A 23,257-nucleotide genomic window follows, 5' to 3' on the forward strand; every position below is an offset into this window, starting at 1 on the left:
GAACAAAGCCAGTTTATCATAAACATGCATAAAAAAATGAATAAAGACCAAATTACAGAGTTTAGATGTACATATATGTAGTGAAAAATACATGGGAAGTCAAAATCTGTGACAAATGAGACATAAATATAATAATAACGTATAATAATCCACAGCGACTTCAAACATAACCTGTAATCCACAATTGAGATAGTATTTAATATTTTATAATCAACAATAGGCCAGCCTGTATGAATATTTTGCTCAATTGACCTCCAAATTTGAAAGGGGACAGTAGAAGCATTCATTGTTACCAATGGGGGAGGAAATGGGATCCACAAGGGAAATGTAAATGTTTCGGCTTGTTTATCCCAGGAAAGTAAAACACAAATCTGCTCTTATTGTTAAGAAAATTCCAGTTAGAATAGAAGCATTTAAAGATAAAAGGACTTAAATTATAAAAGGAAAGTTAGTTTATGGGACTAGAAAATTTAACACTGGGACAAGTTTCTGGCACAAGACTATAAACTCCATAAGGATAGAAGTCATATCTGTTTTATTCATCATTAAATAATCAACGCATTGAACAGTGCCTGGCACCTCGTAATCATTCAAACAGTGATTAAATGAATGAATGAATATGTTTTTATCATTTGAAACCTAGGAGAGTTTGGGCGTTTACCAAGACAAAAAGGAGAGGTTAAAATAAAAGTCAATTCAAATTCATATCTATGTATAGTTATATATATATAAACTGGTTATAATGACTTATACCACAGAATCATATATACAGGGTCTTACATCTAGTGACCGAAGGAGGTGTTCAATGTCGTTGGTTTAAAAACTTACCTTCCTGGGTTTCATTATTCAATTCAGATAAGAGGGAGCAGAAAGAGAGAAGTGGAAAGATAATGTAGGAAAAAATTTTTTTTCATCAAAAGGACATTCATGGATTTAGAAAGTGTTAATTACTGCAGAAAATTATTGCAATAACAACAGCAGGAGCATGGAGCCTGCAAGAACCAGACAGGTTTTTAATGTTTCTTTATTAATAATTCTCTTGTACCATGGGGTTTTGCCATGTTGATTAGCTGATTGTAAGAAGATAATTGCAAGAGAGATGGGTTTGGGTCGCAGCTAGAGTTGATTTTATTTTTTCCACAATCATGTTTTAAATGTTAACCATAATCTCTAACATAGATATTCATTATTACTAGCTTTTCTCTCCATACATACGTATGTATATACACACTCACCACAATCTTCTTTCTCACACCCGACTAACACAACTGCCCGATGCTTAATGAGCATTTATAAATATTCGTACTTTCTGAATTGAAAAATTAAATTAAAATAACCCTTTCATAGAGTTAGAATCCCTTTCTTTTAAATATATCCGGGTTGTAAAAATCACTTACTGAAGAATGTATTCTTAGAGAGCTTGCGGCCAGTTTCTGTTTGATTATCTAGTGTTATCAGGACAGTGAAAATGGACAATTACTGTAGTCTAGTTCTGGGAATTGAGATAGTAAAGTCAGGCCAAAATATCCAGAGAAGGATAAAGTTCCTCTGACCTGGAAAACTGACACTATATAGTTCTTGGTCAGGAGAATGTCTTTCTCCACTTCATGTTTTCATAGTAGCCCAAACTTCACAACCTTTGAATTGACCTTCGCCAAGGTTCTTAGATTTTAGCATGTCAGCCTGGGACTCACTCCTCACACTAGCATTGCCTATTGGGAACTCCTAGGAAGCACTGTGATTGGGTTCCAATTAAGTATCCTGTCTGTCTAAATATATTGTGACAACTACGTAGAACCTTGAAACCGGGAAAGAACAATTTGCTAAATCGAGTTTTTTTTTCACATATCACTGTTTTGTATTTCAACGAATTGTCAGGAGAAAGATATTTTTGCCCAACATATACTATATTATAATAATTTTATTATTTATACCACGTATACGATTATATTCAAGTTCATTCCTCCTTTATAATTGAAAAAAGTTTGACAAACGGCTAGGACAGGAAAAACACAATTCTCTCTCTCAATTCCTAGGATGAAAGTTGAATAATAAAATAATATTTTGCTAATTTAATTTTCTATTTTTTCCTCTTTCTTTAATGCAACAAGATAAAAATTGCAATGCATTCCAATGAAAATACACTCTGAGGTAATATCTAGTATTTCCTTAAGAATTTTTTACAAAAATATCTTCTACTGAAATATTAAAAATAAAATTGAAGTCAAATATTTTCTTCCACCTGTATCTCAAACTTAATTCTTCCCATTTTGCCTTAGTAGTATCTTTTGCTTCCAGTATCGAGCTTTTTTACTTTTCTAGCAATTTGTTCTTCAGCAGAAATATTTTCCCTGAACTTGATAACTACTGATCTTCTAAAAAAAAAAAAAAAATCAATCCCAATTTTTTGACATTCTAATTTTATTGCATCTTAAAAGATTATATTTTCAATTCCTACTCAACCTTATTTCTATATTATACTAGTTACTTAATAGCAGCTGATGGAAATTGCAGTGACAGCTGAGTCTGAATACTGGATTAAAAAAATACTTTAGAGTTTGCTAAAGCCTGTTCTTTCTAATCTAAAGAGCTTTTATTTTTGTGGTCCACAAGTATTAAATTCTATGTTAATTTCATCTAAGAGTGGACATAAATGAGGACACAATTATTGTGTGGTTAATTCTTGAATAAAACCTAAGTAGTTGGTTGCTTTCACTGTATTAGTGCTTTCCATAAAGATATTGTTGAGATATTACTCCTATAGAAATGAATGTTTCCATGAATTCTAAATACCCAGAAGAAGTTAGGATGAGTGTTTCAGTTACTATATGTCACCCCTGTGCAAATATAAAACACAAAGATATTAAAAACCCTTATGTATAAATTTAAACAGCAAATATTGGTGCATGCTTTTACCCTGGCCTGCATCTCTTGAACATCATCTGAGAAGCAGCTCTTTTGGTTGGTTCCCTTCAGGTTTTTTTTTTGTTTGTTTGTCTTGTTTTGTTTTGTTTTTAGATAGAGCAAGAGGTTTTTAAAATTAAAAAAAAAATGTTTCAACTTAGAAATTGGATTTAAACTTATTATAATAACTATTAGGGATATAGTAAAATATGTCACTGTGTTCATTCTCTCCTAGGTAAAATATAATTGATATAGAAAGAAATTAAACAAAAAGAAAAATAATGTTTCAGTTTTTTAAAACAATGAATGTTTAGAATGAAAATATAAATATTCTGACAATCTTTTCTTATTTCAAATTTGCAAATGCGTTCTTTGTGAAGTAACCTTCAGAAGACAAATGTACCTACAGTTATATGAAATTTTACATAGTTGGCCAAATATTTAAGTTAGCTTAATATTTAATCAAGGCTTTTTTCTATTATAGCAAATGATAAAATCATATTTTAAAATTTAGCTTAATATTCTCAGCAAACTTGTAGCTTAATATTATTGTAAGAATTTTAATTTAAAAACTAAAATGAGTTGCATTACATAGGTATTTCATTCTGACACCATAATATAAACAGAACTTTATTTTTATAAAATTTATTTAACAACCCCATTATAATTAGAAGCATTTTATTGCATTAGCACTAATACATTCAACAATAATCTTCATGGCAAAGATGTATGTTTAGAAACAGGCTGTAATTTTGAAATTTACAACACTGAATTAATACAACTGTACATTTTTATTCGATATGTGCCCTATAATACATAAAATTAAAAAGGATTTTGAACCTTTTGAAATAACTCTATTTCATTGGAGAAGGGATTACTCCATCCTGAAAATCTCCTTTTTAATGCACGTGACACTTCTTATGAGTTTGCTTATGCTGTGACCATATCTGATCACTCCTACTCAGAGTGATCTTTGCTAAGGAGGTCTTTGCAAGCTAAGTATGGCTACAAATTCATTACAAGGATATCGAGGTTAAAAAGGGTGTACATATTAGTGTGAAGCAAAAGTTCCACTTTCTCCCTCAAACACAGCTCGCTTTCTTATTCACAAACTTAACACTTGAGAAAAATCTAGGTTAATTGTCAAAACAAGAAAACAATTCCATACCCCAGTCCTTAATTTTTTTAAAAAAAAATTATCTTTAAACAAAGTTAAACAACTTGGGCTTATCCTTATTCTAATTCGTTTTTTTCTTTATTAGATTCTAGTTATCTGGGGAAACAAGGAAATCTACTGCAAATAAAATTTTTTCACTCTGGTTTTCCATTTTATATTTCCATATAAAATTTGAGAAAGGGTGCAGAAATGTTTTCCTACAGAAATAATTTGACAGATGAAAACTAAAAAACGCTGACTTTCACTACCCTTCAGAATCAAGGAAAATTATCCAAGGAGTGCTCATAATCAAAATCGGGCGGCCCTTCAATAATACAATATAATCAGAGCTTTTAAATTTCACAGATTAAATGTTTCTCAGAGCTTAATGTTTTCACCGTTTGTGACTCAGTGCCATCTGGCTTTTGTAACTGCTGTCCTGCCTCTTACAGGCAGCAGAGGGCGCCCTGGTATTGTTGACATCGGATATCTCCTGGTGCACTGCGTTAGCATCTTGTTCCCGAGAAGGAAACATACTATTTCCCTGGAGGGTTGTCGTTGAATATCTGAAAGGGTCAAGCTGTTCCTAAGTTATTCCGAGAAGCTTTAATTTCAGACCACTAAATGAAAGTTGTAATTGTCGAAGGGGCTCCATCACACGCGGCTCCGAGATTCTCCCATTACGAAGCCTTGATCGATTTGTTGCAAAAATGCTGAACATAAAATTTCATAGTAGGGAAATCGGTAATGGACATTAAAGCAGAGGATTATTTGTAAGAGAAATAGAAAATAATTTTTAAAAATCTAGAAATATTGCAGATCAATAACTACTCTAGATTTAATCACGGGCAAGCAGATTACTAAATCGCGTTCCCTAAGTGGTATTTTACCTTCTCTCTTTCACAGCAGATATTTAATTTCTATTTAGAAAGTAATTTTAAAACTAAGCTTTCCGGCGGACAAAATTAGACTGTCCCAAACAGGAAGGATTGGAGTGAGGGAGATTAAATGTGTCCCTATTAGGAAGATTAAATGTGTCCCTATTAGGTAATACAAGTTATAACACAACTCAGGCAGGAATATTTTCCAGCCTTGGACCCATGTTGCTTCATGATATATCCCAGGGGATGTGGAAGCAGGAGATCAGCAGAGTCACATAAATACTGGAAGAAATCAAGGCTTCCAAGCTAATGCGTAATGCTTTAACCCACTACAATGTCTAGTGACTGGTCTTAACTGGCACAAAAGAATATTCCCATCCCCTTCTTACCGTCATTCCAATAGCCCCCTTTCTCCCCGTGTGTTTTTATCTACACCCTCCAAAATTGTATAAAATGAAATATAAACCTAGGTCATCAATGTGTATGAAAAACCAAACACAGAATTCTAAAATTGAAGGACAATAAAATCCACCCTGAGGGATCAAGGCGAAGATATATCTGGCTGAGGATGCTGTGCTTGGTAGCTTTGTTTTCTGAATTATTTCACATATTTACGTCATTCAGGTGTAAAAGAACGAATCTAATTAAATGTAAGACCCACTTATGGACCATTTCTATATCTGAATCAAAATTGGTGTTGCTGCCTCTATTGCCCAATCTGGATTGTTCTAGCTATTCCTAATTTTAACATCCTTTACGTTTGTGAATTTATAAACAAACGCAAGCAAACCCGTAGTAATTCCTTTTGAGAGCTCAGGATGGCTACAGATTGGTCATTTACAATATCAATCTCTCTCAATCTCTCTCTCTCTCTCCCTCCCTCCCTCCATCCCTTCTTCCCTCCTCTTTGATTCATTATTTAGTTAGGGCATTTAAATTTTTATTATTTATGTACAATTGCTGTCAACATTTAGGTTACGATGATGAAATATGCTGAGAGATTTAAAGATTTATTGAGTATATTAGTACTGACCCATATGACCCTAGACTCCTAATGCGAATCTTCATTGCCTGGGATTTAGTAAACCACCCTGCCTTTTTCCACCTGCCAGCGCTGTAAGGAGGAGGATGCTGGAGTCAGCTTTTCCGCAGTGCGGATTTCAGGCCTCCGGGCCCTGCAGCGCCTCCCGCCGGCCGGGAAGCGCAAAGCAAGCTCCGTATACCACAGCGGTCTGCAGAGCTCGGAGCTCAGGACCTGCCTGGGAAAGCTACCCTGTTGCGACCTTGGCTCAAGGAGGCAGGCTGGGTGGACTCCAGTTCGTTCTCACCTAGTTAGTCCCCATCCCATCCCTTCCTGGTACGTCTCGAGGCCCACATTTGAGTCCACCACGCGTCCCTTCTTTTGGTGAACACCACCGTGGTTAAAGTGCGCAGCTGAGGACCTCATGTTCCTATGTTTTAAAGGTAGATGGCTTAAGAAAGAAAAGAATAGAGACTTCCTTCTTCTCGTTCTCCTTTTTGCAAGTTATACCCATTACTTAGCCTAAATAGACTCAAAATTGTTTCCCAATATACATACACTAACTGTATGTATATAATAAACCCCATGAAACCGGAAAAGCACAAACCAAATGTGGCAACAGCTAGAGTGGACTATTTCGGTAAATATTAGGTTTTGCTGTATGCGCATTTCCTTGCTTTTCATTTTTCTTTCGCAAATTACCTAATATCCTGTTATGCTGAGTGGTAAGGGCAGGACTATCCTATTGCATTGTGATGAAATTACAGAGAGGCGAGGGCCGTGGTCAGCACCGCGGACAGCGGCAGGCGCGGAGGGCGCGGCTACTTTAGTGAATCCTCTCTTAGCTCCTCTCTTTGTTCCCAGCCCCCGCAGGCCAAGGCAGAACAAAGACATCAATCAAGGCTCGCTTTCACAGCCTGGGTTTGTCTTTGGCTCCAAGGCCGTGGTGCGGAGCTACTACCTTAACAAAGTCCACCTCATCGGCTTCCAAATAAATTAATTTACTGAGTCCTGCTAAAGTGTCCGGCCTGGGCTTTTACCCTTGACCCACTCCTTTGATTGATTTGGCCATGCGACTATGCCAAAACAAGGAAATCGCCCAGGCTTTTAAAAGCCGAGCTAGGCCGACTCCAGACTGGGAAGAGGAAGGCAGAAGTGTGGTGGTGGTGGTCGTGGTGGCGGCGGTGGCTCCGAGCTTCCCCAAGGAGCTGAGCCATTTGAGGTTCCTTGCGCAACGTGGCGAGGGCGCCATTTAATGTTATTATCCTCCCTCTCTCTTCGGTTTTGTTACCGCAGTTTGTCCCAGGATTGCAAGCAATCATATTACCCGCTCTTGAAACAAAACAAAACAAAAAAACTGCTGCTTTCTAAACGCTTCAACTCTCTAGAACGACTGCTCTCCTGACAGCTGTCACTGAGGCGCCCCTAAAATCCCCCTTGGGGATTTGCCTGTGGATTTCCGAGCTCCTACTGAAAACCGTGACCCTTTTGCTTATGAAACCAGGTTGGTTCTGGAATCTGTTCGAGGGTCTCTATGCCGCAAAGGATGGGTTTGTTCTACCACCCTTCCAATCTCCTTGCAGTGGTCATTTCCCCCTTCATATCCTGAGATGCTCTGGTGTCCTTCAAGTGCAGCCGTAGGCTCCGCTCTTGGCATTCACCGCGTGCCTTAATTGTATGACATTAAATCAAGGTCCGCTGTGAACACGGAGGGCAGAGTCTGATCTTGATCCGGAAAGACACTGACCCCGGCGAATACCACACTTCTGCCCTTCCCCCTTCCCGGAGCTCTGAGTCCCTACGACTTCCCCAGAGTCGTAACTCAGAAGCCCGGGTCCTGTCTCCGCTCGCCTCCTGCCACAGCTGCCACAGCCGCTGCTAATTAGGCTGCTCGGGTGGAGTGTAGACGATGCATGTCTGCGTATATATATGCATATATCTGCATGCCATTTGCAGCACACCTAAAAACATGCATACGCCTATAAACCTAGTTTTCAAATGATGGCGTGGATCGAAGTTAATTACCCCTCTGGCACAGATCTAATTTCGTAATCGTGTTATTTTACTGAAGGCAATTAACTGGGTTGGTTCGCCCGACATCTCCTCTAAGTCACTCGCAAGGACTGGCAGGTTTTAAGGACCGCGCCATGGCATGTTCTGATGGAGAAAGCTTTGCCAATCACTTCCTGCTGTGGGATTGAGATCTAGCACAGAAAGCGGTAGATAATCATACGTGTGCGTACCTAAGATAAACACGCAGATATGCCTGGTCTCTGTCCTTTGATAACGTTACCGCAATTTTGGTTGGAAGGTTTGGGGAAGAGAGTCCAGGAGCGGGCTGGGTCATCTTTCTTTGTAATGCGGAAAAATTAACTCAACCGCACCTGCCTAGTCCCGAGAGAGCTGGGCGGCCCATCTGGTCTAACTACAGCTTTGCTGCAGAGAAAAAAGGCTGCAGGCTGAGGCTTCCCCACTGCCCGGGAGCGCGGACCTCGGGGCTGGGCCTGGCTAGGGGTTACGGTTCAGAACGGCTCAGCGGACGCGCACTCCTCGGGCTGCGGCCAGCGGCAGGAGGCTGGAGGGACCTAAACCAGGCGGAGGGAGGGAGAGCAGGAGAGAGGAAGGGGTGAGGGGAGTTGACCTCTGCAGGCGGAGCCCTCTGCGCCGCAGGCGGGAGGTGGCGGCCTCAGCGGCTCTTTTCGCGGTGTCCCCTATCGCGGTCGGCCCAAGGGAGAGGCCCTCTCCGGTTCCAGCGTCCGAAGAAAGGGGTATCCTCAGCCACCGCGGCCCCCGGGGGGCGCAGAGCCCGGCTGCGGCTGGAGAGAGCGCCTAGAGCCGGTTTAACGTTGAGACCCCAGAATACGTCCCTGAAAAACAGAATCACAGAGCAGAATTAGAGAAGGAGGCAGGAGCGGGGAGAGAAAGGCTGGGGATTAGGGACAGGAGGAGGGAGGGAGCAGGCGGGAGAGATTAGGTGACGAGAGGACGGGACCCCAGCCGGTGGGCCGTGACCTCTGTCCCCAGGCTTCAGCGGGACGCGGAGGGGCGCGCGGAGCCGGGGCGCGCTGCCCGGGGGGCGGCGCGGTGGCGGTGCGCGCAGGTACCGGCTGCGGAAGCCTCCAGGTGGGGGCCAGACGCTGCGGCACCACAGCGGCCAGAGAAAAGCTTTCGAAAGCTGGAACCTTCAAAACGCGTCCGCTGACGGTCTTCCGGTGCAGCGCTGCCGTTCGCGCATCCCGCGCCCTCCTTCCCCTGCCTCACCCCTTCCCTCCGGATCCGCACTCGCTAATCTCCACCCCCTCCTTGGCTTAGGACCCTGCAAACTGCAAGAGCAGCGAGTCCCAGCAAGAAAATCGAAACGATCGATAAGAGAAAGAATTACATATACACATAGCCCTAGAAATCCGAAGGAGAAAGACCTACTAGCCCTGCTCAAACCTGCAGAGGACCAAAGCGCTTTCAATCGCTGCTCAGCGCATTCGCGGAGGAAAGAGGAGGCTGAGAGGCTTCCGTGGTATAAGGTGCTTTAGGGTGGGAGGTGGGGGTGGGGAGGGGGTGGGTCGGAGCGGTCCGGTCTTTCCCCCTCGCTTGCTGATCCAGAATTAGGGATTAATGGCTCTCTCCAGCCAAACAAATAAGGCATCTGCCTTCAGCACAAGAGGATTACACGGGCTGCTGACGTCACCAGTCAGACAGATGTTGGCTCCCAAAGTCCTGAGCAGCTCGCTGTGTCCTTGAAACCAAAGAGCCGCAGAAGGCGCTCAGCCCCCAAGAGCTTGCCTGGGTACAGCAAAGGGCAAGTGCCCTGCCCTTGCCTGTACCCCCGGCGCCCACACTGGCCCAAAGACAGCCCCCTAAGACGTCGCGCTCCGAGTCTCCCCAGCCCTTCTTCACAGTCCTACCGTCAATGCTCAGTCTCGCACAAGGCAAGCCGCAGTCACCATTCTCAGCTGTCTCTCCCTAAAATGGAGACAAGAGCCTACCCCTTCTGGACATCTCATCTAGGTCTAATTCTAAGATCTTGGGCTCTTGTTTGCTCACACATGGTTGGCCAAGTCACAGCAAAATAAGCATCCTGGGCCTGACAGAGCCTGTTCCAGATGAGGGGCGGCCTCTTAATTATGTGCGCAAGCAGCAGAAACAGGGCTTATCTGCGTCTCCTCTTGCCACTCCGCCATCCTGTCCTCAGGCCAAGGTTTAAGTTTAGGTTTAATCTTATCGCGAATGCTATTCCGGACGAAAGTGCCTTTCTAAACAATGACCCTTTCCCAATCAGCGAACTCTGTCCCCCAGCCAGAGAGCCCTGGGCCACCACTCATCACTCCGTGGAGTCACAGGGACCTCACCATGGTCCTGATCATTCCATTTTCTTTGCAAGTACTTTGAAGACGTTGTAAATAAAAAAGTGAGTGTGTGTTTGTGTCTGTGTCCAAAACATATCTATCATCTGATTTTAAGAATCTGTACATTCAGATAACTGCAGTTTTCTTCTATAGTCAAATCCAATGAGTAAAGATCAAAAATTAATAAATTTATAAACCCTGAACTCTCTTTAATGTTTTAAAATTTAATTTTAGATATAAACACTTTTAATTTCTTGAACCTGAATATTATTTTTTCCTTACACGATTTCTCAGGCATTTACAAGACACACTGAAGTCAGGTTATGAAATAAGCCAAAGATACATGAAATTGGAAATTTAAATGAGCAATTTTGAAAGTGTTATGTAATCCACAAATGAAATGGTTTTAAATGGAGTTCAATTCTGTAAAGGAATAAAAGCAATTTAAACAATATATGAAACAAAATAAATTGATCTTCAACACAGAGCCACACTGAACCAATCCTGTGCCCTGAATCAAATCAGCATATATTAACAAATCTGCAACTATCTTAGAAAAAAAATATGTTTGCCCACAACACTGAACTGTTGGTTATAGACAGCAATGCCTAAACAGGAGTAGAAGGAAGGAGTAGCTGGATTATATCTCCATTCATATTATCCCTGTCTGTCAAAGTGGCATTTAATTTTTCCAATTCTATGCATTTAGAAATTCAGTCACTGATAAAAATCAATTTAATTTGCTCTAGTGTCATTCAGCTAATGCTAGTCTAAGATAGTAAAATTTCTCTACTGTCACCCTGGTTGAAGGCCTTATAAGAAAGAGCCCACATCTTAAATGGATGGACTTAAATTTGTTATTTACCAGACACAAAAGGTAGACCTCATTTTAATAGGATAAAGAACATTACTATTTAAGACAGAGTATATAAATCGGTGATTTTTTTAAAAAAAACTTGGTTTGAATAAGTTGGAAATGCCACACTTTAAAGGAGTCTAATTCCTTCTAAAAATCATAAAGATTATTTTTGTCTCCTAACATGTTTTGAGTGTAAACTCTCATTTTGCTCCCTCAAAATTTTACTGGAGTCCTTTTTGCTCAGTGATTTAATATCAGTTCGCTGTCCATGGTCTTGATCCACATGAAGGGAGATGGTAGTGATGTATTTTGAAAAATGTAAATCACGATGCTTCTGCACCAATTTTATGCCCTAAAATTTTAAGATAATGTAGAAGGGGGAAATGCCTATAGGCTTTACATTCTCTCTCCTATTCCAGTTGTTTTCATTTTTCTATATTTTCCACTAAAATGAGAGTACAGGAAGCAGATGGGGAAAGTTTGCATTTCATTATTTTTGAGCTGACAAAATCACCAACTCATTTAGGGGTCCAAAGAATTGTAGTAGGTAGGAAATAGTATCTTTCAACAGCATTTTTTTTTCTTTCAAGAGTCACATAGACCTCCTTTTATAGGCATCTTTGTCTACTTTTACATATAGTTCAATAAATGCAGAAATTTTTACAAAACTGAAAAATTAAGAAAAAAAGCCAAGCAACAACCTTCTTACCTCTCTCTCCAGACAGATTAACATATATACATCACACACACACACACACACACACACACACACATACATAAGCACTAAGAACATTAAACTGAATCCCATCTCTAACACCTTATAATTTTTTCTTATGAAGCAAAGAAGGCATGTGCTCTAGCAGTTCAGGCTACTTAATAATTCCTTCTGTCCAAAATAACGTTTCGCCTTCGGTTTAAAAAACAAAAGACCAACCTAGCAGGTAACATTTAACCACTCCTGGGGTTTCCCTGAGCAAGTGAAAGAATAAAGAAAAAAAATTTTCCTTCCTCCTTCTAATTACTTTTCTTTCGTCTTTTATTTTTTCCTTTCGATTATCAGGAAAAGTATGATATATACATATAAACAGACACTTATTGTCCGAATCCTTGAGAACCGTTTGGGATCTTTGAAGGGCACCGATCTGCACAAATTGGTCATATTTTTGTTTTGATACAAGTATCCTAACGGTGAGAAAACAGGATCTCGCCTAAACTGAGGTCGGTACCCACGCCAGGCCACGGGGCCGAACTTCAGTGGTTCACACTTTTCCGGGCACGAGAAAGCTACTTTCCAAATAAGTATTTAGAACTTGGGAAAATCCTGGTACCGGAAGAAAATGGCCTAAACACAATAGAACTCGCCATTTTCTCCTTGGGAAGCACAAAGCGCTTGGCGCTGCCCGGCACACAAAGAAAGCGTGGGCCCGCGGAATTCTTGCACATTTTTCGAGAGGCCGAAATATACCTCCCCCAGAACCACAAATTTCTCCGCCTGGGCGCTCCGAGAGACAAAGTCTCCCACCCTCACTTAGCCCTTGTCTCAAGAAGATCCTTTATTTGAGATGTAGGTAAAAAACCCATTGAAGGCGCGATGCTAGCTAGCGAGCTAACCCCGGCGAGACTAAGCTCTGCAAACTGAAGAGCCTGGCTCACGGTGGCCCCGTACTCCATTCTAGGCCAGGGGTGCTCGCATTCCCCCTCTCCTCCTCAGGTCTCTCCTTCCAATTCCATCCCGTCTCCCTGCACGTCTGAGAGTCCGGGAGCATAAGATCTCCGCGACCTGATTTCCATCCAGTGCCTGAAACCAACCTTGCAGCCCAGAGCCGGGCGGGAGGCTCTCAAGGATGCTCGCTACGCGGGAACCCCTTGACTCGGCGCCTCCCGCCGCCCCCCGCCCGCTGCTCCAAGTCTCCGCGTCCAAGAGAGCCAGTGCCCTGTCCTGTACGCCCACAACGGGCGACACACTTCACCCACTCACGTGCAGAAAGTGCAAGCTTTGAGGAAGCCCCTGTGAATAAAAACACCCCAATTCAACCGGCGCCCCGACTCACAAAGCGAACACTCCCAACTCAGCCAGCGACGCCAGCGACGCAAGAGCCCGGCGAACGCAGGAAAAGACAGTACTTACAGCGGTGCGCGTTTGGGTAATCCGCATCTCGGGCCGTTTGGTTTGTTAGTTAAAAAAATATGTACACATCTTTATATACTTGATTTTGCACATCTTCCACCGTTGAGAGGAACCAAAACAAAAATCTTGTCGCCTACAGGGGATGGGGGAGGGGGCTGGCGATTTTCATTGTCTACGCTCTGCACACGCAGCCCAAGGAAAAACGCTCATTGCCGTGTGTGGCTCCTTCTACTTTCTGCTTGAAATTCAGAAGCTTTCAACGCAGTAAAGCGGGGGTTTGGTCTCCTTCCCTGCCTCCCTCCCTCTCCGTTTCCTCTTCTCTCTCTCTCTCTCTCTCTCTCTCTCTCTCTCTCTCTCTCTCTCTCTCTCTCTCTCTCTCTCTCCTTTTCCCTCCTCTCTCCTCCCTCTCTCTTCTCTTCTCCATCCCGAAGTCAGTCTCTCTCTCCCTCTCTCTCTCTCTCTCCCTCTCTCTCTCCCTCTCTCTCTCCCGTTTTCTTTTTTTTTTTCAAAAGAGGGCAGGTCGCTTCCTGCATCCCAATGAGTTAAATCAGTCACTTACTTCTCATGCATCAGCAGCCTCTTTAACAACCCGAGGGCTGCGGGCACAAAAGAGCATTTAGCTGCCTCCAATTTGTGTGGAAGGCCTGTCCTTAATTTGTTTTTGGAGTATAATTAAATCATGTATTTCACGTAATATGAAAATAGCAAGTTCCCAACTTTAGCCAATGGTAACCTTTGAAAATATAACCCCTTTCTTTTCGGTGTCGTTAGAAAGGGCCTAGGACGCCCCAGAAACGGAGAGGCCAAAGGTTTGGGCCCAAATCTACCAGCCCCTCCCCCCTTTCACACGTCAAGGTCACAGTCATATGATTCCCTTATTGATTTAAAATGGTGCTTTTTTTTCTTTCTTTCTTTCTTTTTTTCTTCTTCTTCTTTTTTTTTTTTTTTTTTATCAACTCCTTGCCTTGGAAAGGAATTAAGTCTTTTTGTGGTATGGGAAGATCTGAAGGATTAAATAAATAAATACATCCTTAATCTGAAATACACACGTAAGCAAAATCAACCGTGATCAGACGTTGGGATGGGTGGGGGGCGGCTGACATGCCCTGTGAGAGTATGTGGTTTTCATCTTCTCCTCCTCGCCTGGCGCATTCTGAGGCCTCTCGGCTTCTTCCGGCGACTGAGTGGGCCTTACCCGCGAGAGGGCCGGCGCCTTGATTTTTTTTTAAAGCTCTCAGGGAGTCTCTGAGGGGTCCAGATCTCCCGGACACCGCCCAATGATCAGGGGGGTTGTGTGTATGGCCCCCTCCTCTAAAGGGCTGGGGCACAAAGAGCAACTCTGCCTTCCCGCAGTTTCTCTTTCAGAAAAAGAACCCTAGGCCCGGCCATTGTTCTTCCTCAATAAAGGGGACCGAGGGTGACAACAGAGAGACCTCCTCTTCCCCCATACTCACCACCTACCTCCTCCCTCACCTCACCCATTGCCACTGCGGGGAGAAATTTCGGAATATGTTCTTGCTCCTGACACGCCTGTCTAGGAAATCGTAAAATCCAATATCGTTAATATCTTGGTTATCTTCTTTGTATTTCTTCAGCAATATTCCGTTAAGTCTCCACCCTCTGCCTCCTGGCCCCCATTTTCTGGTTCTATTAGTGCCTGTTTAGAAACTGCACTTGGATACCAGAGGGATTAGGACTGCAGATAACCGCATTTAGTTCCATAGAAAGGGAACCAAACAATATAACTGGCCACCTCCCGCCTCTGGACATTCGCTCTTATACTCTAAATCACCCTGGGGTTTTGAGTAAGGACATGTTTCACCTTGAACATTTATCAAACCGGACTCTGCCGCCTCTGCTGCCGCAGGAGGACGCACAGGCCATCAGCACCCAGCTGACATCTGCTTGAAGAAGCCAACAGTACCTCCAACCGGGTATTTGCGAAAAGTGGAAACCAAAAATGAAAGGGGTTTCTGTAAATTGAAATATAAATATATATACACACACATACACACACATTTGTTCTGAAAATGCTGAGTTTAGGGGGCTCGAATTACCTAAGATGAAACAACATCTCTGCGGCTGAGCCCAGACTGAAGGCCTCACTGGTCGGGTGTTTTATTAGCGGTGAGAGAAAACGCTCTCTTTGGAGGCTCTAGAAAGAATGTGCATCGTTCTCCTGCTCTTTATCTTTCGCCGGATGATGCTCATTCTATCCGTTTCCAGTTTATTGACCTAGGATGTGGGACTGTTAAAGATCGGAACGTCTTGCCAAAGCCTGAGGGAGGCAGGGTCACGCGGTGCGCACCGCATCCCGCCGCCGGGAAGGTGCGGGCTCTGTGCTCTGGTTCGCCAGGAGGGTCTGCTCTGCAGGGTGAAGACTTCAGACGACCCGGGTGGGTCTTTAACCCGGAAAACCTACCCCCCCCCCCCACTCGGCTCTGGTGATGCCAGCTTTGCCTCATCTACCCGGGTCCTGGGATTTCATCCTCGTTGGTGGGGAGGCCTTAGGAGGAAACCCAGGCGGCGGCGCGTTTCCTCCGTATAGGCCGCTCCCTCGCCCGCGGTTTATTCTAAATAGAGGCTGCAAAGGAAAAATCCGGACATCAGAGACGAATGCTGGACCATTGACTCGGGCCTTTCACCGCCCTCCGCCCCCCTCCCCACCTCAAACAGATGGCTGGCCAGCCAGGACACCTGCAAGGCAGTTCGCAACCGCCGCCTCCACGCAGCTCTCCGATCGCGGGCCACAGTGTCGGATCAAATAAGGTCACCTAACATCCTGGTTCCAGACCGCTCAGGCCTCCGCCCGAAGAACTTTTCTCTGGACACCTTTCGGGCCATCCGGAGAACAGAGCTTCCAACCTCCGTCTCCCGCCCTCGGTCCGGGAACCCGAGACTCCTTTCCAGGCCCGTTTTTTTTTTTTTTTTTTCGGGGTTGTCATTGCACAAACCTCCTCCATCCCGTCGCCCGGGCTTGGAGCTTATGAAAATGTAACCCAACTCATTGCCAGAAGTTGTTGCTAATTAGTGGATAATAAACTTCTGTAGCCAGGGCACAAAAGTCTTTTAAAAGTGCAAAGGTGTTCTTTGTTATGGCATCAGAAAAGGGATTAGCATATCAATTGGACCGGGGGACCGGACAATGAGCCCTCCTCCCCCTTCGCCGCCCTGAGTTCGCCGCCCGCCGCTGCCACCTCCACCTCCTTTTTCTGCCTTCCTCCTCCTCCTCCTCCTCCTCTTCCTCTCGAGGCTCCGAGAGCTGTCAAGGAGCGGCGGCGGAGCGCGGGGCGGCGGGCCTGGCCGCGCGGGCAGGCGCAGTGTGAGCTTCCCGCCGCCCGCCAGGCCGCGCGGCCTGCGCGGCGCCCCCGGCCCTGGCCCCGGCCCTCGCCCCACGGCCAGGCGCGCGCCGGGGCGCGCGGGGACGCGGAGCCCCGAGCGCGGCAGGTCCCCGCGGCCGCGAGGGTGCGGACCGGGCGCATCCCGGGAGGGCGGCCTCGTGCGGCCCCACGCGGCGCCCCCTCCCGTACGCCAGCGCCCGCCGCCCTCCCCTGGGCGGCGCGAGCCCCGGGCGGCGGCTCCGCTCCGTAGGCAAAGGGAGCCGCCGGCGCCCGCCGTCACGCGGCCTCTCTCGCCGACCCGCTGACCTCCCGGCCCTCGCTCGCGCGCGTCGGGCAGCTGGCGAGCTTTCGGGGCCAGGCGAGACCTTCGGTCTCGAGGCGGCCGAGTCCTCGGGGCTGCGGGTCTGCTCGGTTGGTCCTGCGGCGAGGCGCAAGCCACCTGCCCGCTCAGGGTACGCGGAGGCGAGGCGGCCGGAGCGGCCCAGGCCCGAGCAGGCCGGACCCCGCCGGGCCCGGCCGCCCCTCCCCCCCGCAGCCCCGGCCCGAGCCCGCCTGGGACCCGGCTCCCCGGGCGCACGGGAGGCCCCGAAAGCCCGCCCCGGGCCAGGTGCAGAAAAGCAGAGCAGAAGCGAGCCTCTCGGAGACGGAGAGGCGGCCCAGGCCTGCGGGGCCCGGGCCCCCACTCCCTCGACGACCCCGCCGGGCTGGGTCGGCCCTGGGCCGCCGGGGCTTGGGAGAGGAGCAGCAGAGGACCGCGCGGGGAAGCAAGGCGACAGGGGGACCAGCAGCGACGGCGCGATTCGCTCGCCAGCGGCCGAGCTGGACCCGCCACTTCCCGGCCGGCCTGGAGCCTCTGCGCCCCGCAGGCTCTGCAGCCCCGGCCACCCCAGCCAGGAAACGTTTTCTTCTCTGCTTTTTCTCCCCTCCCCCTTTCCCCTTTCTCCCTAGAGGCAGCTTCCGTCTTCTAAGTGCATTTGGAGAAAAAAAAAAAAAAAAAAAAAAGAAATCTCCGGGCTTTCCTTTTCCACCCGTCTCACCTCCTGCTAACACTGGTGTTCGGTGAACTAGCGCCAAACTCACACAAGTTTCCCCCCAAAACGAGCCGCTTTAACTACCGGGAGGAAAAATGTCGGGGGAAAAAGTAGAAGCCGGTGTTTCCCTAATGCAAAACATCAGAGAGGAATGTGAAAAGAGCTTTACTTTCCCTGCGAAATCTCCATTGTTGCTTGGCAAACAATGGGAGCCCGGGCGACTGTGGGACTGTGAGAATGAATAGGCGATCGGCGGGATGTGTGCGGGTCAGTGCTTGAGGTCCCGGGCCTAAAGCCCCTTTCTCAGCTTGCCACAATAAACCAGAGCAAGGTTTAGTCTTTACTGGGTCACCGGCCATCCTCTATTATTCAACACTTCACAACAAAAAACACTTATTAATCAGCGCTGACCAGAGGCCCCTTTTGAAACAAGAGAAGAAGGGAGAGAGGGAGAGAGAGAGAGAGAGGTGAAAAGAAGATTGAGAAGCCCTGGACAGATCTTTCTAAAGCCAGAGCAACCATAGGGTACTTTCCTCCAGTGGCCCAAGTTTATTTGACACAACAAAGTTTCTAATCAGGCCACGGAGACCTGGATTTCTTCTCATTTGCCTTATTCCTTGTCTCTTTCTCTGAAGATTTTGGAGACTTTGTTGCGATGAAGGATGGCTTTAGGTCAAATTGCTAAGGCCTGATCTTAAAGATCTAATTGCTATTGGAAGAGAAGCCTGTTTCCCAGCTGGGCCTCCACTCTGGAGCTGGCGCAAGGAAGACGGTCCAGCTCTGGGCACCCTGCTGATGGATGAGGTGTCAGGCCAGTAGTCATGTGAGGACTGGTTTCCAAATGGTATGGGCAGTAGTCGTATGTGGTACTTACTGGGGATAGCGAATGCAATCTGTAGATTTTCTACTTTATGATGTTTTTAGTCTGGATATCTTAAATGACTAAATTTGCTTGCTAGAATCAAAAGGAACTGATTATTCCTATGCTTAGACAAGGTTTTAAGGGAAAGAATGTGCTGAGTAGTTTTAGAGGAGAAAATGGTTCTAAATGTTCCATACCACTAAAATCAGGGGGTTCTTGGCTCAACTTTGGTAATTTTTACAGTTTATTTGATGTTTGTTACCTAATTGTATTTCTTTCATTTATCTGGTTACATGATAATTATGAACACATGCTCGTACATACATGGACACTCATATACATCAAACTGAAGTGCTACATACATCAGCTTTATGGATGAATTTAATCTGCCTGGAGTTCAGCTAGACATTTTCGATGGCAACATTTTGTCGCTTTCTTGATTTGGGGTTGGTAGCCAATATTTCTTGGTTATTCTGTCTGTTTTACCTTATTCAGGTTGTGATTTAGCCAAGTGAGGAAAGCTCTTGTGTAATGGCTGATGTGTACAAGTGAACAGAGGCAATGGATATTGAATCTTGGTTGTCAAAAGACACAAAACAATTATTTTTCTAAAGAAATACAAGTGAATATCAGTGCAGTATTCTTTTAAGGTTAAAATTTCGTTTGTGTGCACTTTTGGATTCCTGTGTAACATAACTAAGCATTTCACTAGTTATGATTCAAAGAAGCCTTTAAACCCAGAAAGTGTATGAATGAGGGGCTGTGAGTTCAGCAAATTAAGCTGTAGAACTAGATGGCTTGGTAATGAACACAAGAAGGCAGAATTACTTGGTAGTAAACTACACCAGTATTTACCAGAGTTTATGTAGTACATGCAGAAATGGGTTGCATGGTTTGGTCTCAGGAAGTCTTTTACTTAGATGCCTACTATTTGAGATTGGCTTTTTTTTTTAATGTAGAAAATATTGTGTTACTCAGATTTTGCAGAGCTCAACGGTTCTTGCAATGGAGTAATCAACTGTTATCTGAATTATTTAAAGCCTGGGATTAAAGGCCTTGGAGTTGAATGCTGACAAGCTCTCACATGTAGGCAGGGGCAAGTTAAGTATTCTTTTCTTCCTGTACATACTTTGAAAATAATTTGGTCAAGTGTGGTGAATTATTTTTAAAATTTATTCACGGGAACAATGAATAATTCTTTACAAATTGTTTTCCAAATGAGCAACTAAGATTATTCTATGTTTAATACATAACAGTATCACCTGAAATGATTGTTTTTTAAGGGTTATTCTTTAACAAACACTGTTTTGCTATAGAAATCTCCACTGTTTTTGAAAATTGTTTAGGGTGTGGATACACAGAAAATATTCATTCAACAAATTTATTTGTGGGGCATGGCAACTTTATGTCATGTTTTTCCTCTTAATATTTTGGTTGACTTCCTTAAAGGAAGCAATAATATTCCACTATGTGTGTATTTTTACTTGTAAACTGAAGGTATGTACTAAATGGAACTAATTATTCACAGATTATTCTACTGAATAAGCAAATAGTCAAGAAAAGCGATATCATAATATATAATATATTGAATGTGTATATATATCATCACACAGCACATCATTTTAACAGATATTTATAGAGTTAAAATACTTTCTTCTTTTTTTTTTTTTTTTTGCTAAGAAATTAAATAGCATTGTAATGACATTCCCTTAAACATACCACTGAAATTGTATGGAAATTGAAATGGCTTCCACATTTGTCAAAGAAGAAAAGAATAATACATAAACATTATATTCAGCAAATACTTAAAACAGAGAAATGTTGTTTGTTGGTATTATTTACCATGGAAGCAATACTTACTAAATTTGGTATATTTTTATGAAGTCATTGTTATTCCAAAGTACATTTATTTAGTACTACATATATACTGTTGCATTTTTTTAAAAAGAAAATGCTTACACCTGTAATAAAAACCTAAAAATTATACAATAGATTTAGGACATCATAAAAATTATAGGTATCTAAGTCATCTGTATTCTGGAAATTTTTTTTGTCTTAAAAACATCCATCTGGACATAAAAAAATGACACAGTTAAATAAATCTCAGCTACAAAAGGAAACAAATATCTTGATGTAACTTGTGCATCTTTATCCAAATGAAGGTTAAATGGCAAAGCCTATGTTTATAAAAATGAAAAGTATATGCAATCTGGTGAGTTTATTTTAAAACATTTCAATTTTTGCATTTGTTTTTCTTCCTGACATGCACATAATTCAGACATTTTTTTCCATCTTGACAGAATTTGTCAAATTCATTTCAAATTTATATCAACATGATCTGACAAAGTATAGTATCAATAGGTTATCGTGAAGTATAAATGCAAACTCTACCAAATGTTGCTTTGATACATGCTGCTTTTTCTTTTATCTAAAAATAAATCAATGTGGTTTTTCATGATAGAGAGAAGGTAAAAAGGAACTGATAGAAATTTGACTTGCCCCCTATGATTTGCCCTGTTGCTAGAGAATTCTGGTTAGTTGTATAGATCTAAGACTTCTGTGGAGATACGCAACCTGGTGCTTATTTATTTATAAACTTCCACCTCACTAGAGACTCAAAGTTATATTTAGAAAACTAGAACCTCACACAATATGTGTTTATTTGATTCTTCAATTTAAATACTTCATGAGTACACCGAAAGTAATTTTTAATGGAAACTTTTCTTTAGGTTTACATGCATTCCATCTAAACATTCCTGATGTACCTCTGTATAGACCATGATAAGACTTCTCACTTTTTGGAAACAAAGGAAAATCAAACATCTAAATGAAACGTTACCCCCCAAATTATTTCTATAGTTCCTTTTTAGTTTAATATTTCCATCAACTAATTGCATTTTGATACATGTGCTGTAGAGTCCATTTTGGCTTACACAACAATTTTTCACCCAGGAACCTATCTACTTATATAACCATTTGTGACAAAGCAGAGTACTCTGGAGAATTTCACAAAAGGTTCCAAAGGAGTGTGTGTGTGTGTGTGTGTGTGTGTGTGTGTGTGTGTGTGTAAACTAAATTTCAATACTTTGTGGATGTTTATTATTAAAGTTTAAAAGGAATTATTCAGCACTCCCTTCATGGTACTTTTTTTAAAAAAAAAATGAAAAGTAAGTTTTAGAAAAGCCTACAAAATAAAATATATAAAATGAAACACTTCTGTATTGGGATGTTTTACCTTGGCAATCAGAGACTGAGTCTATAAGGTTGACACAAGCATTTCTTTAATTAAGCAGGAAATTTGAAGATACTAAAGGAAACTAGCTATGTTGAGGTTATGGCAAAGAACTAAGGCGTTTTTGTTTGTTTTGTTTTTGTGTTGTTATGGATTAGAATATAGCCCAATGTCCTTGAACTCCTCTAGTTCCCCTTATATGTTTCCTTGCCTTTGTGGGGATACTAATGGGGTAGGGAGGCTGGTAGTGGTGTTAGAGAGGAAGGGGGTGGGCAGTAGAGTCTATAGATCAAACGGAGTCTGTGTGGTGATGCTGATGCTGCTGAACCAGTCTCCTTGTGCCAGGAAAGGATCCATTTTTCAAGCTTTTATTTCTCTCTCATTCTCCTGCCTCTCCACTCAACGTGCCTAAGAGATCCCATGAAAATTAGACTCTGGTACAAATCATTTGTTCTGTACCTAATGACAAAGGTATCAAGAGGCAGGAGAATGACTCAGGTCTCACGTCAGGACTGGCCCTTTGGAATTCATGCTAATCTGCAGCAATATAATGTTATGTTTTATGTATGTGCATGATGTTTTATTTCCCAGTAGTTACATGTACATCGCAGATGCATGGATACCATATTTAAAATTAAAACTTTAAAAATGAGAACATTTACTCAAACATATTTTGTAAGAAAAAAGCATTAGAGGGGAAAAGGTCTTAGCTATGGGGAAGGAAAAAGTGCATAGCCATGACAATATAGAATTACACTGCATTGCAATTGGCTTTAATCAAACTTCAGTTTTCTGAAGACCACAGTTAACTGAAATTTATGGATGCCCCCAAAGTTTTTCTAGATACTCCATCTTCTTATGAAAGGGAACTTTTATAAAACCGGCCAGCTGAAACCCCACTCTATCTCAACTGCTTTTTATCCCAAGGTGGTTCGGTGATCCTCTGAGACCTAGAGATAAACAGGTTTGTTTGTGCATATGCATCACCACGAAGCATAGCCCGGACAAGTTATTCTGGGGTCACCTGGGAGGAATTGAGATAGGAGCCACGGGGTGGGATCAGAAAGACGGCTAAGCTTGACATGACAGGCTCCCTGGGCTTTTGTGAAGACCCTTGCTCTCAGGAGCAGAACCACGGTTTCTTCCAAGTGGCGGGGCAATGCCAATTTCATGCTTTGGCACGGACCTGGCTTTGCTAAAACTACCGCTAATGAGTCCTACAGCTTTAAAAAAATGAGCTTTGTGGTTTAACTCTCTTTTTCTCTCCTTTTGCCTCCTCTTCTTTTTCTCCTCCTCCTTCTCCATCTCTTCCTTTGTCCTTTCTTCTCTCCCTCTCTTCTCAGACTGTAGTGGCACTGAAAAAGCCCTCGGGACAGCTGTGTACTCTGCTCTTGGTTTGTTTGCTTTGTTAGTTACACTTTAAAACTGGTCAGGTAAGGACCGAAGTGTCTTTACTCATCTTTTTTAAAAAAGTTTTTCTTCTGGGTGTTCCATTCTGG

The 23,257-nt window shown here is 43.3% G+C and overlaps 1 long non-coding RNA gene across 1 annotated transcript; it reads right to left on the minus strand.

The window, feature by feature from the left end:
* Window positions 1–3,533: 3,533 nt before the first annotated feature.
* On the minus strand, window positions 3,534–13,625 carry LOC107514799. Its single transcript, XR_001597871.2, has 2 exons — window positions 13,293–13,625; window positions 3,534–8,829 (listed from the first exon to the last, which is right to left on the minus strand). It is a non-coding gene; the product is annotated as an uncharacterized LOC107514799 (long non-coding RNA).
* Between the last annotated feature and the right edge of the window lie 9,632 nt (window positions 13,626–23,257).

This window comes from Rousettus aegyptiacus, unplaced genomic scaffold, assembly GCF_014176215.1.
Source record: "Rousettus aegyptiacus isolate mRouAeg1 unplaced genomic scaffold, mRouAeg1.p scaffold_m13_p_15, whole genome shotgun sequence".
In the NCBI taxonomy this organism is placed as follows: Eukaryota; Metazoa; Chordata; class Mammalia; order Chiroptera; family Pteropodidae; genus Rousettus; species Rousettus aegyptiacus.